The sequence below is a fragment of the Takifugu flavidus genome, chromosome 2 (assembly GCF_003711565.1).
Source record: "Takifugu flavidus isolate HTHZ2018 chromosome 2, ASM371156v2, whole genome shotgun sequence".
NCBI classification, from domain to species: domain Eukaryota; kingdom Metazoa; phylum Chordata; class Actinopteri; order Tetraodontiformes; family Tetraodontidae; genus Takifugu; species Takifugu flavidus.
The window spans coordinates 6238891-6258178 of NC_079521.1; the positions used below are offsets into that span (position 1 = coordinate 6238891).

Sequence of the window (19288 nt, forward strand, 5' to 3'; positions counted from 1 at the left end):
ATCACCACCTCCAGCCCTGCTGACACACACACACACGCACACACACACACATACACACAAAATGAATAATGTGACGGCTGTAATCTTGGAGTACATTGTGACTTCAGGTGATAAGGTGACTCACCTGGTAGGAAATACTAAATGTACATGTTCTGTTTTGGACAGTTCTGACTTCCCGGTAAACAAATCCTCTCATATTATTTGGACTAAGTGTAGAAGCAGCTCATAGGAGGTCATGGATTTTGCAATTCTTCCATGTGCTTCAACTGCAGTTAGGTGACCCTACCGGCAGCCTACTTTACTAAATATAATGTATTTCTGTATGTACTCTGTGGACTATGTGTACTTATTCTCTCCTCTCCTCTCCTCTCCTCTCCTCTCCTCTCCTCTCCTCTCCTCTCCTCTCCTCTCTCTTTACCCAGCCGGCCATCAGCAGGCGGGTCCCCCTACATGAGCCTGGTCCTGCTCAAGGTTTCTTCCTGTTAAATGGGAGTTTTTCCTTGCCACTGTTGCTTGGTTGGGGTTAGGCCCTGTGATTCTGTAAAGGGCCTAGAAATAATTTTGATTGTAAAAGACGCTATATAAATAAAGATTGATTGATTGATTGATTGAATGTACTGGTGCTGCTTTTTACTGTTAAAAACCTTTAAAATTGTTTGTGATGAGTTCATAAGAAACCAATTTGGGACTTTTGCAAAGGTTTACCTAAGAGAAGAATAAGTAGGAATCTCAGAAAGGGTCTCAGTTATTTCCTGTTGTCAGTGAAAATTTGCTGTGATATTAGAGGCCAATTTTCTCACTTTAACACCATTAAACTAGAGGAGCTGCATGAACTCCAGAGACATAGAGGAGCTTTGGAGTGGGTGTCAGGTTGAGGCAATTTGTGTGGACATCCACCAATAGCCAATGGACCTCAGGGGGAACCTCCACTCAGTTAACACAGTTATGATGGCACTAAGGGTCAAACCAGGTCAACTCGCTGAGTAGGAGGAAAGAGATGTTTTTAAATATAAGGAGTATATTTGGAGAAGTTTGTGGTGCCTGACCAATCACAATTCGAAGTTTTAAAGCACATCTGTTCAGTGTGCCATATTTTTCTGGCTTTTTTCAGTGTTGCCTGGGACTTTTAATTGGTCCCATTGAAGATTAGTCATATGAGCTTCATTCCTGAAGCTTCAAGTCATCATCTGAAAAACCTGCTGATCCATATCCTGGTGAACCAGATCACCTAAACCTGATCACCTGTTCTTGAGGCTCAGAAACATCTGCTTCCGAGTCCATGTGATCTGTTAGGTATTCTGTCCTTCAGTATGTCCACACCTGTCCTTGCTGATGTAAGAGAACTGGCCTCCACCATGCACTTGTCATCAGTGCCGTGACACACTTGCATGCTTCCAGTCCCTTCTGTCTGGTCCAGTCTTGGGTAGCTCCTCTATTGATTGGTTGGTGATTTGATCCTCTGGTGTTTACCTACTTAAGTGTTGTGATGTCTCAGAGGAGCTACTTTTTTCAGAAGCAGCTTCTGTCTCATGCAGGCTCTGATCCACAGGGAGGCCGTTAAAGTTGCACATTTTAGTGTCGTTGTCGACGCCTCTGTTAGTTTAACCATTAATTTTTGCTTTTAAAGCAGAATACAAAGAGTATGATGACAGATAGCTGGCACTTTATTCTGTATGTATTAATAATGTTGACTTTTTATCTAATTATACACAACTGTCTTTCCATTTGGTGTTTTTTTTTTCTTTTTTCATCCTCATCTACATCTTCTTTCCTCCTAGCCTGTCTGACCTCAGCAGTAAACATCTTATTAAAAAGGAGAGAAGAAAGAATCAGGCAAAAAGACTAAATTATATCAAAATGGGGGAGGGGAGTATCTGTCAGTGTGTGTGTGGTGGAGTGGGCTGCAAAGGTTTTGAGACAGAGACAGAAAAGTAAAGAGTTTTGCATAATGGTGAGAAAGGATCTCTTACAGAAGCATTCTGACATTTCCTTTTCTCTATTATGGGAAACTGTTAAGATTCCTATTCTAGATACCCCCACCCCCCCACACATATACACACACACACACCACAGCGGTGCAGATAAGATGTTGCTGCTCTTGTGCAGACAGAATCACTGAGTCAGCCATTGTATTTACAGACTTAAGACAATTGTCAGTTCACACTATCACAAACATGCACACAGACACACACAATTCACATTTGTTGGGATGCATACATACTTCCTATGCGTTCTTGTTCAATTTATTCATTTACTCCACCTTTGTTTAAATACTCCCCAAACAGGAAGACAGACAGACAATAGACAAAGATTTGGTTGGGCACAGATTGGAATTGGAGACCTCAAAAAGAAAAATAAGCTGAGACAGCATTGATGGGAAGTGTGTTTCACAGGGAAAGTCATAAACGCCAACTCGAATGATTCATCTGTGATAAAGCCAATGTTTATTCCAGGTCAAGTTCAGCACAGCTCAGATCTTTTGTCAGTTTAATTGAACAAAAATCCTTTGATAAGCAGAACGTGATCCTGAATCTGTTTGATGTGTAAAAAATAGAAAATTATAAATTACACAGCTGAGTAAAAGATACAGCATTCCTCTGTTTTAACATTTCTTGTAAACACGACACAACATTTCTGAAATAGAATCAGGCTGGAAAAATTCTGTCTGTTAAAAACATTCTTAAAGTTCTTGGGAAAATTAAATTAAACATCACATCACATTGACCTCAAACTTGTTTGTTGTGTTTTAATTTTAATGATGGTCACGTTTGAAGATAACAAAACGGTAACCAACTTTTATTAGAAGGCTTTTGACTTTTCTGATGAGGGATATTTAGTTCTGTTTTGATGTTCGAACATGTCTTCCTGCTCTTTTCATCTGTTGCACTCATCTAATGCTAGCAACTGCTTCAGTGATTGTCAACAAATATTTAATATTTCCTGATGCTTACACATTAAGCTATCATATATGAGGGATGTTAAGAGTAAAAATAGATCAGCCTATCAAAGTTTTCAATGGATAATGCTGTATAAATCACGCTTTTTCTGAGACATCTTGTAATCCATGCTGACAGATGGAAAGAGGAGTTTTGGTGATCATTTTGACCAAAGCTTTCTGGAGATGGAGCAACTTCTAGAGACTGTCTGAGCAGAAGCAGGGCAAAAACATTTCATTTCCATAACTTCATATATGATCCGTGACTTGTTTTGCACATCGCCATGATTGTAATCATACAATAATGGCACAATCTGGAATAAGAGATCATTTGGTGCAAAGGATGTGGGTGGTTAACTGATAGTGCTAAAGTAAAGCACTGATGTAAAACACACTACATCCAGGCTGCTACAGTCATTCCAATTCCATGGTGTCAGTTTGAATCAGATCTGAATATCATAAGAATATTTTGTCTCAGCCCAGAAGGCTGGTGTTCCCCATTAGCTGTGACGAAAGAGAGAGATCAGATTTTTGTATGTACCACCCTTGGGTTGAATATTGATGAACAAACAGTGGGGGCCATCCCCTAATCCCAGTTGAGATTTATATGCCAAACACACATACACATGCCAAACACATGCGCGCACACACACACAAAGAAATCCCACTGTGTGTGTGAACAAACAATGGATGAAAGGCAGGACAGTGAGGGGAAGAACACTTTTAAAGAGCTGCTCTTTTATTAATGAACCTGGAAACAGGCTTGGGATCCCTCTCAGGTTCCAGGAGTGTGTGTGTACGTGTGTGTGTGTGTGTGTGTGTGTGTGTGTGTGTGTGTGTGTGTGTGTGTGTGTGTGTGTGTGTGTGTGTGTGTGTGTGTGTGTGTGTTTCTGTGTGTTTACCTATGTGCAACAGCTGAAACCAAGGAGGATTCCTGGACTGTGCTGACACACACGTGGTTCTAATAAATTCACTCTAATTCATTCTTTCTCTTCTCTGGGGAAGAGCCAGCAGTTTGCCTGATCCAAGGAAGCTTCACCTTACCTTCAATAAATAATTGATGCTCTCTTTTTCTCTGTCTCACTCTCTGTCTGTCTGTCTGTCTGTCTGTATGTCTGTCTGTCTGTCTGTCTGTCTGTCTCTCTCTCTCTCTCTCTCTCTCTCTCTCTCTCTCTCTCATTCTGAGTTGCACCCACTTACTCTCTTTACTCATTTCCTCTGTTTTTTCTTTCTATTTGTGTTTTGTTTTTTTGCATATCACTGAATGGGAAGTTCTCGCGCTCTCTTTCTCTCATTCTCTCACACGCACGTCTGCCATCTGCCTTTTAAAAGTCCATACAGGAAGGTTGGTGTATTCAAGGCTGAGTTAGTAATTTAAACAGTGTTTAAGAGTAAGTCTGTGAAGGCAGCATGTCTTTAGTTCCCAAGCAAATGGACAATAACACTGAATAGACACACACTTCATATCACATTCATCATACCTATTAAATACATATTGATTTGGCATATAGTGTGTTCTCTTTGAGAGCTAGTTTAAAAATGGAAGTATGGTTCGAATTTAGACACCCCATTTCCCCCACCATGCCAACAGGAGCGTCATCTTTTGATGACCTCTCCCTGAGTGTGTTTGCTTACCTGAGTTTAGCATTAAAGGATTAACAAATTTACCCACATGTTACACTGTACAGTAACATGTGTGTTTGCCCATCGCCTGCGGGGTTTAACCCGCACCAACCAGAGGTAATATGCTGCAGTTTTCTCTTCCAATGGTGTCATTGTTTTAATAATTTTAATCTCACGCTGTTTTTTTATGATTTCTAAAACAAAATTTTGAAAATACTTTAATCACCTTAAATAAATAAGATAGCAACTGCCTGAAATGATGCTAGACTGCTGACAAACCAACCACGGACAAATGCTGAGGGTCGTGACCTATGGGCCGTGTCCATGTCCACCATCACACTGTGGTGTCTTTGTCTAATTGTGTGTCAGTTTGAATGAGCAGGTTATCCTGCTGTACCAACTCCAGGAGAGCCTTTATAGTTTTAATAGAACAGGAAGACCTCTGGAGCATCGTGCTGAGCAGACAGTGTTTACGTGGCTGCCTGGTTCAAATAACTGTGACGCATTAATATTCACACAACAATACAACTTGGAGATATAAAACATCCTCTCAGATTCTGGAGGTGCACATGTATTTATACTTTGTTTTCTCAATTGATTCAGCCTTTTCTGGGTTTCCACCTCATTTACGTCTGCTTTATAAAAGGATAAACTTGGAGAAGCAGCATTTTGGGGTGTATCTTGACAGATACTGATTTTTTGTTGTTATTGAAGTCAGTCATTTGTTTTGTAAGATTTTTGTCAAGTGTCAATAGCGTGGCTGTATAATTTGCAGTCCTTTAGAAATGTGGTTAGCAGCAGAGTTCAATTTAGACATAGTGGCAGTGTTTCTCTTTGAATGTGGGTGTCTGTATGTCTGAGTATGTTTTTGTCCTGTTTCATTCTTTGCTCAGAGACGCAGAGAGTCAAGAGTCTAATCCTTGCCATCAGAGACTTCCAAACACACATATAGATGCACAAACACATACACACACTTTCACGCGCATTCCTTATCAGCCTGCCCAGTGAACCATTATGTGATGTGCTGTGTGTATGTGTGTGCTGATGAGGGGATACCAGTTGTCCCATGATAGCCGTAATCCTGTTCAGTGGCAGTTCTGTGTGTGTGTTTATGTGTGTGTGCGTGTGTGTGTGTGCGTGTGTGTGTTTCATAGCAAGCAGGTCATAGAAACCAAATCTACTGTCTTGCCACTCACTGTGTAAGTTAGTGTGTCTGTTGTCTCTGAAATTTCACCATCTGTGCCAAAAAGTCAGCTAAAACAGAATTATTTAAAAGGTATATGCGCATTTTCATCCATTTCAGTTTGAGTGTATCATTCTTAAAGGGTAAGTTGGCTTGTGTATGCAGCTGTGGCTGCTTGCCTGTTTACACGGTCAGTACAGGGTTGGAGTTTGTGTGTCTCTGTTGCGTTTTGGGAGTATTACAGTGTCTGTTTTCAGGACAACAGCAGGAGGCTAATGGATTGTCTTTGTTGGTTTCAAAGAATTACCAGCCTTCTTCGCCAAAATCAACTCCTAATCTTCTTTACTGGCATCTGTAGCCTCTCTGATGCTGCTTCACTCACAGCACTTACCAAAAGAAACACATGAGATGTGATCAGACAAACATCATTACAAGATGCCACCTCCCTGGTGAAATCCTGAAGAGATAGAATGAAGAGAAGACAATAAGAAATGGAGAGAGAGGAAGACAGGACATCATAATGGAAGAGTGGAGGGTAAGACCCACTGAGGGAGAAGGTGGTGCTGTGGGGTTATCTGTGATAAACAGTTACACCCTATAGAATCTTGGGATAGTCTTGAAAGAAAATCTGCTTTTGTTTCCTGGTCTTGAGTGGAGCCCTGGTAGAAGTGTGGTTCTTAGACTCACACTCACACACTCCACCTTTAATAGACCACTCCAGAGAAGAGGATGAGGTTTAAGAAAAAGGACCATGTGGATGAGAATTTAAAGAACCTAAACAGACTGAAGACAAGATATAGAAAAAAGGGGAGAGAAAGATGAACCAATTGAGGAAAGTGTCACTAACACCCACAAGACCAGCTGCACTGAAGGCTCAGATATGAAGGTGATGGTGAAAAAAATTGTCTACGTTTTACAAATTTGAAGAAAGGAAAATGTCACTGTTCCCCTGAGACAGATGCTCAGACACTGTGATGACAGGAATGTTACCTCTATAGTCCTATGAGATCATTCTAGACCATGACCGAATCAATGTAAAATCTGAAAGATCTGCTCAGAGACAGGCTTGTTTAGAACAACCACAATGTAACCTGTGTAGATGTGAGAGAGTTCCAGAAGGTCATCTACCACTGCAGCTCTTTAATTAAAGAATTAAAAACAAACCATTCTCCAATGCTCATTCTAATGTGATAATTTTTCAATCACTGTGGGAATTATTAGTCAATGATAGACCAGCACTGATCGCTGAGTGGAAGTATCATAGCGAAATACACACAAACACACACACATGTGACACAGCAGGAAAATGCTCTACGCGCAAAAGTGGAGATGGAGAAAAAGATGAAGAGCAAGAAAGTGAGAGGTTTGAGATCTAAGAGGAGAAAAGAACAATAGCTTTAAGTCTTGACAAACACTTAGTCGAGGCCTTCAGTTGTCTGTGTGCCTGCATACCAATAGCAAACACTGTCACTCTGCATCTAACTCAGAGGCTTTTGATGTTCTATTCACAGGGATGGAGAGGATCCAACTAAAGTAGGGGATGTTGTGAGATTGAACGCATAATGGAGAGAGGGAAGAACAGGAATTAATGTAAAATAAAAAGAAATAGGAAAATTGCACTAGAAACACAAAAAATGCCTCTCTATTTATGCTTCTGTTGAGAAAAGTGTGGAATTTTTGTCTGTTTGTGAATCACTGAAACTTCATTTTTCTACTGAAAGGGACACAAACAGTGACAGAATTCCACATATCTTTGTCTCCTAGAACTGTTTTAAGTCTTCTTCACTGAATATTTGTAGGCAAGATATTCTGAAAAGAGCTGTAGATTACATCTATCTGGGACATACAGGGTGATCACAAGGGCAGATCCTGTGCTCCAGGTTTCAGTGATTCTTACTGCTTCTCACATTTAAGGAGACATGACGTCCTATTCTACCAAGGGAATAATTGTTGTATTATGGTTGGAAGACCTTTCTGGATATAAGGTAGGCTTATATTCCAGGACTTCATATCTTCACATCTGTGTGTTACAGTGTCATGGATTGACTCTGGAAGTTTAGTTTTGACTGCCTGAGCTCATTTCTCATTAATTTAAGTCAGGACATTTAGCATTTTGTCTGTGATGTTTGGAAAAACAATCACCAATATTTCAAAATGTATCTGAAACCTCTCATTATGACACACAACAAGCAGTTGTGTATGAACGAAAGTTCCTCTCTTTATATGTACAATGTACAGTAATTCATTTTTACTGGAGTAGCAGGAGGAGCAGCCGTGTTTGTGTCGTGTAATGTGTTGAATGATGGTCCTACTCCTATTCCTTGCAGGAAAGCTGGCTGCACCGTGATAAGTAAAACAAATGTTAATCTTCTTCATTCCCACTAGAGAAGAGAGATAAGGGAGAGACCCTTTGGAAGGCTGGAAAAAAACATAAATAAAAGGTGAAATTCTTTCAATTATTCTGAATTCAGAATTCAGATGGCACTTTAATGTGATTATGAGGGAACAATTTGAGTAGTTTTAATTGATTTTTTTTTAATGGTTCGTCAAATATTTGGGCTTTAGGAGAGGAACTGAAAAAGTAACTTTCATCTATATCTGATGACTTGAGAGAGACTTTATCAGATCTTTAAATAGAATATACAATGTTAATAATTGATGGCAGCTTTAGTGCTTTCCCTACCTGGAAGCCAATTAGCCCGTTTTTGCAGATTTTTATTTTTGATGTTGTTAAATTCAAGAATATATATATATATTCTTTCTAATATTAAGTCAATTTGGGAATGTGGGAATTTTGGTTTTAGTAAGACTTGCTGATGGTGACATAAGCAGTTTGTCAGGCTTAGTGGTGTTTAGCATTGATTAGCTAGCTAACTAATGCATAATCACAACTTGCACAACTGACATGCAATCTCTCTCTCTCTCTCTCCCTCTCTCTCTCTGTCATGCACATACATGCACGCACTCATGCACACAGAGTTGGTTAAGGCCCAGTAGCATTTCCTGAGCAAAACATGGGCTTTGTGTGTGTGTGTTATGATTTCTGTGACGAGTAGGACGGATAAGAAATGCATACAGAGAGAATAATCAGAAAGGCTACGGTTAACCCTTTATTTTATGTCTTTCTGTGTGTGTGTGTGTGTGTGTGTGTGGTGGGGGGTGGGGTTGCATGTGGTTAATATGCCCCTGAGGGGTGTCCTCTTGCTGTCAATGTGTGTATCCCTGTGTCTGTGTGTGCACTAGAGTTACCCAGAATGCTTTAGCGATTGACTGGCTGGCTAATGGCAGTCTCTGTTTACCTCTGATGGTCATTGACTGGGCCTTCACATCAATACCTGTTTTTACAGCTATTCTGGAGCGCTCATGGACTCTGTATGTGCACACAGGCAGTTATATGAGGGCGTGTGCGGTTGGTGAAAGAATTCACCTTTATTTCATAATTATAGCGAATTATAGTTTTTAGAAGGCCTAAAAAGAACAGCTGCTCACAAAAGAAAAGAGCGTCAACAAGCATCTATCACTTTTGTTGCAGTGACTATTTCTGTGATCATTTCTTATTGTTGTTGTCTACAACAGATCAGGAGCCCTTTAATCTTATTTTATTTTTAAAAATATAAATGGAATGTGTTGCCTGTACCTTTATGCTTCATGGAGCTCAATGCTGAATTGCTTGCATCGACAGACATTTTGACCCGGGTTGTCATATCCATTCACCAGTAACACCACACTAAAAGGGCTCTGCCTGATCACTGAGGATTTCCGTTGGAACGAGGTGAAAGAAATACTGCAGACTTGATATCTAAACCTGAAAAACTTTGACTGCTTTGACAGATGGATGCAAATTAGTAGATGAGGTTTTGACAAGCAGCACTTTACAATTTATAGTTGGTGATGTGTAAACATCACAGATAAAAACAAAAAAAAGTCTGGTCTTAAATAAAGTAGTAAAACAAGTTGTAGACATTTAAAACTGTAGTTAACAGATAATAAGATTTTACTATTCTGCATTTCCAGGCATGGTGGATTCTGTTTATCATCTTCTGTATAATTTGCAGATTTTAAATGAAAGATTTTACCTAAAACACTTTAGATAATTACAAGATGAAAAGGAACACCTTTAGCTAAATTTCGCTTTTTTAAACGTCTATTCCGAACTGTCCTCTTATTTTATTACTGGTGCCGAAAGACCAGATTTTGAGCGTGTCTAGTTTAGTCATTGCAATAAATTGTTTCTGGTTATTTTCAGAAAGAATGACTTGTGCCAAGAGGCCACTTTTTCTGGACAGTAATGTCACTGTGAAGAACGTTTCTCCCTCATCACTCAGGTAAGATGTGGTTGGTGACTGGTTGGATCTCTAATAAATAAAATAGTGGTTTGATGTGTTTAAAACACACATGATAAAGTAACTACTTTACTGATGCAGGTCTGAGTAGAAACCTCATAAACCTCATCATTAAGGGGTCCATCTGCATTCGATCATCAACAAATTTTCAAAGCAGAAAAAAGTCTGATATCATTCTTCCTTGTCTTCTCGATCGCTTTATCCCTTTTGGGATGGGGGGGGGGGCATATGCGCGAATGCAAGGTCGACCCCTGGATGAGTCACCAGGGAACTATGTGAGCATTTGGGGGTTCAGTACCTTGCTCAAGGGTACCTTGGCAATGATCTAAAGGCGTTCTGGCACCTTCCCCTACTACTACAACACCTTCCAGGTTTTGTCTGGACTGGGGCTCAAACTGAGATGTGCAATGATTTACCAACAAATAAATATTTTAACACCGCAACTAATTTTGTCATTAATGTTTGTCGATGACATCATTTAATCTAAAAAAAACCTTTCCACTGAACTATTTTTATTTTGCTATATTTATTTCTTCATGAGTTACAGCCTAATGTTGTCTTCCCTATTTTGGAAAGGATTTTGTCTGAGACACTGTGAGACTATCACTGTTCTACCCAGGAGACCACTCATTTCTCCCATCACCCCCCTCATCCATCCATCCATCTATCCATTCATTGATCGCCACTATTCCTGGACTCCTGTTATCCCACTCCTAGAACAGCTCAACTTTCTCTTCCCACCACTGAGCACTGTGTGTGTCTGTATGTGTGTGTCTGTCCATTTCCTTTAGTGTCACACTCAAGAAAATTGGATCCAGTTTCATTAGCTCAAACTGTTTTGTTATTAATCCAAGTGAATGAAAAGTATATCAAAATCAAAGTGTTCATCATATTTTGAAATAAAATACATGTGTATTAGCTGAAAGAGACATGCTACACATGTAAACACACACGCAATTTACTTTAGGCTGAGTGTGACTCAATTTCATGCTCATTAGTACAGGTAGTTCTCATGCTGTCTCGTCATCTCTAGATGGCCCAAGTATTGAAAACCTATAAGAAATAGTTAATTATTTTAGAAAAGCTGGCTTAATCAATAGCCTTAATACTGCCTTAAGTGGTGACATCTTTTGAGGGTATAAATTAAAGCGAGATATGTTTAGTAAGTAATATTTCTACTAATCATATCAAAAACAAACTGGAGCTACATTGAGCCTCCCATTATTTGTCTTTGATTTGTGTGCTAATAATTGATGAAAATATTGTTGTTGTTTTTACCAATACTCCACCAATACCATAGTCATCAGAGTGAAAGTAATCTAAACTACAGTTCTCCTGGCTGCAGGAGAGCCTCTTCAAAATGGGCATCATTGTTCTGGATTTCTTCTGTTTTTGGACCAGTCAGCCACACTTGTATTCATGTCTTTGCCTTCTCTTGAAGCTGTAGTTGAATGCACTTCCACAAATCTCAATGGAAATGAAGAGACACACACATGTACACAGCATAGTGCAATAAATAGGTCGTTTCAAGGTAAAATGAGTTGCACATATACACATATTTATGTATATGAAGTGTATTCATATTCTATGTCTGGTTGTGTGTGAGAGAGACGGAGAGAGAACCTTTTTAAATGTGGATGGTATAACTCACTTCTGATACTATGTTTACATGCAGTCAGGTTGAAACTGGATTACCTCATTTAGCATTGCTTCAGAAAACTCCTTTCTTTCTTGTAAACTTCCCATTCCTGGACGGGTCTCTCATAGTTGAGCGATACAGCCAAATGGATGTAAATCCACGTAGATTCCCATGAGCCAACTGTACAAATTGATTCTTCAGAATGTGATGGGTTTGGGCCTCAATTTGCCAGATAGCTTCCACTCTATCATTTCAGATTTGTCTCCACACCCTGAAGACTTGAAATTAGAGTTTATCAACTAGAGGCTACTAATGTTTTATACCGTCTCATAAACTGCAGATATTACAGCATGTTCCTTGTATACACAGGTGTTTGTGTGACAGTGCAGACAAGAGAGTGCTAAAAATAAGATGTTATTTCTGCCTCTTTAATTATTTAGCTGCATGGCTTTACTGATCATGTGTGTGTGGAAAATGCTGGTGGGTGCTGCTGCCTCATCCTGTCATATTGTCATGGTCTGTGCTTATTTATGTTTTACTGATTAAGATGTGAAACAATTTACTCATAAAAACTCTTCATACAAGTTTGGGAAAGCAGGATTGTGAAGTGCGTCACAAAATATCATTTGAGTTTGACCAAGTTCTAGTGGCTGCACCAGCTGCTTTCTCAACAGTGTGATGTTTCTGTGCAGCCGCGGCGATCAAAGTGCAGCGGTGTTCTGATAAGCCCTTTAGACCCGAAGGGCTCATATAAGGCTGAAAGACTATAAAACTGAAAGTAATGCAGTTCGTCTCTTCATCCAGGAGCGCTCATCCTTCCTTCAGCTCTTTCCTTTCTCTAGTTGCTTTGATCATTTCATGTCACCGCTATACTCCAAGTGCTTCCTTTTCCCTTACTCTTATTTTAATTGAGTCATTATTCCTGTGCATCTTTCTCTCTTGTATTTGTAACTTGTGACGATAATCAAGAGTTACTGTACTGTTGGTCTCGGCAACCAAATAACACTGAGAATAGAGCAAGAAACAGAGCGCAGCGTTCCCCTCCCTTCTTCCCACCCACCTTCTAATCCCTTAAAAGCACTTATGAGATTGGTACTGCCCGGCTGCCCCTGTCTGCCCGTTTACCCGTTGGTTTCCACGGCAGCTGATTGGAGGAATCAGGGCTCCTAATTGGATCATGAGGGTGTGATGCAGGCAACAGCAGCCACATTATGGGAAGCTGACTTTGTGCAGTGTAACCCTGCCAGGATGACCCCTTCTGCATCTATGCAGGTGTACGTGTGCATGGTGACCTCAGTGTGACTAACAGCCTCTGCTCATCAATTCAGCCTGGCTGAGGCTGCAGTAGAGGATAGATTGATGAAGCAAGGATCAGAGAATAGAAGAGGGGACGATAGCAGAGCACTGAGTCAAAATGAAGGAGGGAAGTGGGAAAGTAGGAGAAACAAGGGGTAGAAACATCTGGAGAGAGTAGTAAAGTTCCCCCTTCAGTGGGGGTGAGCTAGGATTGAAGACATGATGCTGTGAATTAATCCACCTGAACATTGAAATGTGTGTGTGTGTATGTGTGTGTGTTTGTTTGTGTTTGTGTTTGTGTGTGTGTTTCGCTCACTTAGGTGCCAAGTAACAAAGATGTCCACTATGGTGTAAAATGATGGTGTCTCTGGTCTTTGCAGCATTAAAGGCAGCACAGAGCAGTTCAGTTACGTTGAACTCAACTGAGCATTTACTTTACACAGGCACATTTATTCTCACCATTTTAACTTTGGTGTGTTCATGCACTTTTTCAAAATTTAGTTGTGCAAATAAAGCTGGATTTCTGTTTGTGCCTTGTATAAAAAAATACATGTGCTTTTGTGTACAAGTTGTGTCTGAGTTGGTGCCTGTAGTGTGTCAGTGAAGTGCAGCAGTACAGCAGGGGCATCTGATCCCTCCACCTTTTAAGAACATCAGAGGGTGTGAAAAGCACTGATTGCCCTAACCGCTCTCATTGGGACTCAAAACCCCAGGCTTAGTTGTGCTTGAGCGAGTTTGGAGAGACAGGAGTAGTAGAGTGTGTGTGTGTGTGTGTGTGTGTGTGTGTGTGTGTGTGTGTGGTGTGTGTGTGTGTGGTGTGTGTGTGTGTGTGTGTGTGTGTGTGTGTGTGTGTGGCTGTTTACATAGTAGAGAGAAAGGGGAACATAAGAGATGGGAGACAGAAGAGATAGATTGTGGAAGTGAATTAGTTGGTAGTGATGGACAAGGGGAAAGGAAATCAGGCCTGGCAGGGGAAAAAGTGAGTAAACAAGCTGAATGTGAGGGATGTAAGAGAATAAGGGATTTGGGAGTGAGAGAAGCCTGTAGAAGAGAGGAAAGAAGCCAGACAGGGATGGAATGGGACAGAGGCTTTGTGATTAAAAGGAAAAGACAGATACTGAGAATTTAGGTTGAATTGTTGCAATTGAATAATATTTAAAGATGTTTGCCTTCATCATGCACATGTCCAATTGAGCAGGAAAAGACAGTTATCATTTCTGTGTACTCCAGCTCACTCCAGGAAAGAGGCTAAGCTGTCTCAGTGCTCTGGAGTCAGCCGGTCTTTTCTGGCCCACCTCCCACTGAATGCTGCTGCCACCTTCTAAGTGGCAGTTCTAAGTGGGATCACATAACATGTCCTCTGCATTTGCTCCCAGTTCAGTTCGGTTCAGTTCAGTTCAGTTCAAGTAAAACTTCACAAACATAGTAAAGCTTAAGGGACTGATTGACACATAACACCTAGTTTAATTTATTTTTCTGCCCTTTGTGGTTTAATTCTTGGGTCAAGTGTATCTATTTCTCTTTGCATGTCATATTTAAAAATGTGTTTGCCTGCTTTATGGGTTGGTTCAGTTTGTAGTAGATGCTTGTTGTAATAGTAGTACCATGAACTAACTTTGGCTCTTGCTGTTCATCAGTGAACCAGTTTACTGACTCTAGAGCAGCGTTAACCACCTCAGTCGATGGGAAGTCACACCTGTTTTCCACTATTTACCCTTCATCATGGTGGTGACACATTCATACCCTGAAGACATGGCATCGGGGTTATTTTGAGTTCTGTATCTTAATCAAGGACACCTACACCAAAGACCACAGGAGCCACTCAGCAGAACAAGGCCCCCATTCTGACCAGAGTGTTTACCCATCACCTTTTCTTCCTATTAATGTCCAACCTATCAAATCCAAAAAGTTCCAATAAATGGTGTAGTCTTTAGAGTATAGACACACATGCACGCACACACACACACATACAAGTAGCCATACACACAACTCTCATACACCACCAACACAACATAGTTCAATTTGTGGTATTTGGGGTCAGGTATCTAGTGCTAGTCATTGGTTTGACCCCTGGTCGCTCTGGGATGTCTACTGCACATACTAACACAGATTGTGACACCCACCCTAACTAATAGATAGTGGACCTGAATCCTTTTCCTGGAGGTGCTTGTGAGATGTGCAATAGTTTCATTACACCTCACAGATATAAATCAACATTAGAAATTGGTGGTATATAGTTGTAACACACACACATACACATGTGCTAACTATAATCTTGATCTTAACCCAATTCTAACCCAACTCCTAACCACCCTATGTAGTTTTGCGGACCAAATGTCTTGCTAGTGGAATGCATATTTTGGTATTCACTATGTAACATGTTTGACAACACATACACAAGCATCAGGATGGGGTCACGTGTACGGGAAGAAGCAGGGTTTTATAATAGGTTCCCCTGACACATGGAGTGTCAACACTGAACTCTGTGATGCCATTGCACATATATGGACTCATGGCATGTACATCCACTCACACCTAAACTCCACATTTGCAGACACATTTGCGCAATTTAGTTGCTATAACGTGTTGTGTTTATGTCAATTTATAGAGTAAAAATTGATTTAGAGTGTATAAAACTCATCAATACCCAGCAGAAAGCTTGTTCTGTGGGCGTAGGCCATACAGGCCCATATCATAAATGATGCTTGAATCCTTAACTGCTCTTTTCTATTAACACATGAAGTTTATCCTCATCTGCCCAACAAATCTGATTCCAGAATTTTAAAGGTTTTGTATCCTCTTTCAGGCAGGATCCCATCAGAGCCTGTTGGACTTGCAATCTTTTTATCTGATTTCTTGTGTTTGTTGTTAACTAAGGGTTTGTACAATAAAAGGTGCGTGTAATGTAAATGTCTCAGACTGAGTTTGTGAGGAAAGCATGTATGCAGGTCTGTTGTTATGGATTGTCAACTTGTGGAATTGACAGGATCACAATTACAAACAGTGATGAACTCTTCAATTGTTTGGGTGTGTGTGCGTGTAAGGCATGTGTGTGTGTGTGTATGTGAGAGAGAGAGAGAGAGAGAGAGAGAGAGAAAGATTTGTCATCCATGGCAACCCGCTCAGTGTTGGTACACAGGAACAATGATCTCTCCTTTATCTTCCACTAATAAGAACAGGAGAAAGCAGAAATCATGGATGGATGGACACATATTTATGAATGATGGGTGGATGGGGGAAATAAATCATATTTGCCAAAAGAAATTTGAGAAACTCTTTAGCTGGTGTTTTGCTGATATGTGAATATCCTTTCAGACCATTCAATAAAGGCTTTTACCTCCCTTCACCTGATTCTACAGAACCTGCTGCTGTATTCAAATCAAAAAGAGGAAGAGAGACAGAGGAAAAAAATGATGAAGAGGATAGAAAGGGAGGGTGATCTGGAGGGTTTGGGGGTGTAGGGGCAGGGTGGTAGATGGAAGAAAGATGAGAGGAGTCAACAGCAAGAAGTTGAGTGAGAGAGGCAGAGAGAGAGACGGGAGATGCTCAATTTGCCATCACGTGTGCAGCGGGGCAGAAAGTATCCAAGAAAGAGAGTGTGTGTGTGTGTGTGTGCGTGCGTGCGTGCGTGCGTGCGTGTGTCCGTGCGTGTGCATGTGTGTATCTAACAAGATAGAAAAGACAACTCATTTGAATGTCAGATATGGGGGAGTGTGGTGTGAGGGAGGGAAAGATGAGGCAAGATGGGATGAGAAGAACGAATACGGATTACTAGGATGAGGATTCTATTATTTTCTGCCCATTTTTCTGATCTCTTTGTCACAATACCATTTTGTGTGCATGTGCGTTAAAACTAATGGAGAAAAAGAGATCTACACTGGACTGGATTGTCTGTTTGTTGTGTGTGTATACGTGTGTGTCTGTGTGTGTATAGAGTCGATGTATGGTTGTTGTGATCAAAAAAAAAGAAAAAGTAAGGTGATACCAGTGAAGTACTGTGTTATTTTGTTGTTGCAGTCAGATACACATTGAATGTGTAGAAAATTCAGAGGAACAAATAATCTAAGAATCTGTAAATAAAAGCCACAGAAATAAAGGACAAAGCAAGACAATGTGGCTTAAGTAGCCCCCAAAATGGCATGCTTACGTGCTCCTAGATGTAAGTGTGGGACTGAATGTGAGTCCCCTGGACTGTCAAATTGTCCAATGTACTGTCCTACCTCTGAGACGATGATTTGAGGTGGAGAAGGTAGTTGTTTTTAAATAGGTTTTTTTTTACGTTTGTAAGGCTTTTATATAAGTCTGATATCTAGTGATGACTCTTGGATATGATGCTACATTATTTGTATACCTGATTAGAAAAAAACAACATTTAACAGTAGTTCACTGTGGCTGCTGTTTTGTGCTACTTTTGTGCTACAAGATCATCTTAGGTACCGGTATCTTAGGATCATATTATGCTGATAATGAAGGACATTGGTTCCAGGCCCATCTGCGTGGAGCTTTTCTGCCTTTTCTGCTCTAGGGTAATAATATTTCTTTATCTATAGCCTCATCTCCCTCCTCCCTATCCACACATTATCAATCTTTTTCTTTCCTGCTTCACTCTCTCTATGGTTGAATGGTGAGCAGATGGAGGGAAAGAGAGAAAGATTTGAGCTCAGCCAATTTGTCCTGACACATAGAGATGCTCATGTGGGAGAAAGGTGTCAAACAACAGAGAGGGGGGAGAAAAAGATTGTTTCAGGAAAGAAATGGAGAGAGGAAGAAGAGTTCCAAGAGAGAAAGAAGGAATTGTCTTCATTCATCATGTTAACATACAGTCAGATTAAACTTTTTCTTGCAACATTCCTGGTCAATATTGCAAAAGAGTTTTTAGAAAGTAACCAGTAACTATAAATCCAAATATGGGTCCTAAATCCTCCTAGTTGCAGCAATGTCTCATTTTTACAGTCTATTCCATAAATCCTCATCCTTCTACCATATTGATCCATTTGGCTTTCCAGTTAAAAAAAAAAAAAAAAAAAAGCCTGATTTAGTCTTAAAGAAGTCATGCTGTGCAATTTTTGAAGATTTTCTATGAGTCAGGAGAGCATGAGGTGGTGCTGGTTTGTGGGGCATCCCCCTGTGATGGTGGCATGTTCCCCTTGTGTCACAACAAGGAAGAAAGTGGGGTCGACAGACAGGGATGTCTAATCTTGGAGGGTAAGGGAGCGTGGACTCCCCAGGGCTTGTCGTGCTCAGCACCTTGTTAACCAGACATCTCCATTTCCATCTCTCTCTTGCCCTCTCTCTCTCCCTTTCTCTCCTCTTCTGTCTCTCTCAACGGGTCTGTCCCTCGTTCTGTTACAGACTGGAAGAATTAGACTGTTTTTGTTTGTTTTTGTCCGTTTGTCTGTCTACCTGCTTTCATTTGCTTGACAAAACTGTGTGTGTGTGTGTGTGTGTGTGTGTGTGTGTGTGTGTGTGTGTGTGGTGTGTGTGTGTGTGTGTGTGTGTGTGTGTGTCACTTTCAGGAAACTGCTGTCTCTGGTTAATGGAACATCAAGGTTAACACTGACTGATGGCCACAATTTAAACAACAGTGATTGTACTGATTCCATGTGTGATGCAAAAGGTTACGTTACTGCACTTACTAGCAGTGAATTCAGATATAAACTTACATTATACATTCCCAGACTGGCTTGTGTGATAGGTTTAGAATTCCACTGTTGATATTGGGCTGATGTAATCATTGGGATTTATTCCTGATTAATTTAGATTAGATCATTTCGGCTGAGATCAGCAGCTCGGCAGAAATAAAGTGTTTAACCCAGTGGTTTTTAACCTTGCTGGAGGTTCTGAACCCCACCGGTTTCACATGCGCATTCACCAAACCCTTCTTTGTGGAAAAATAAAATATGATTTTTTTTTTTAAATTTAAAACATAGGTATGTTTTACTGGTGCACCATGTGAACCGTGCATTAACATCACTGTGTTCAAAGAACAAAAACAGCAAAACATGATTTTCACACACAAACATGCGATCAGGTAAGCAACTTCGTACAATGCTGTGAGGATCAGTTCATTGATTGTACTAAGCCGTGAACAGACAGAGTAGCCTTTTCATCGAATCTGGCTCCATTCACCTTGAATTCAGCAAGCGTCGTGTTCTTGTCTTCCCCATCTCCATGCAGCTTAAGGAAGTCTTCCTTTACTTTTGCCCGTGCTAGACTAGAATTGCTCAAGTTGGATGCTGACTCCCATCCGTTATACATGTCAATCCATA

General features: G+C 40.5%; 1 long non-coding RNA gene across 1 annotated transcript; it reads left to right on the plus strand.

Annotated features, from left to right (window-relative positions):
• The first annotated feature begins 8999 nt into the window (after nucleotides 1-8999).
• Nucleotides 9000-15929, plus strand: LOC130521587 (uncharacterized). The gene is made up of 3 exons (XR_008949381.1): nucleotides 9000-9513; nucleotides 9988-10066; nucleotides 15826-15929. It is a non-coding gene; the product is annotated as an uncharacterized LOC130521587 (long non-coding RNA).
• The last annotated feature ends 3359 nt before the right edge of the window (nucleotides 15930-19288 follow it).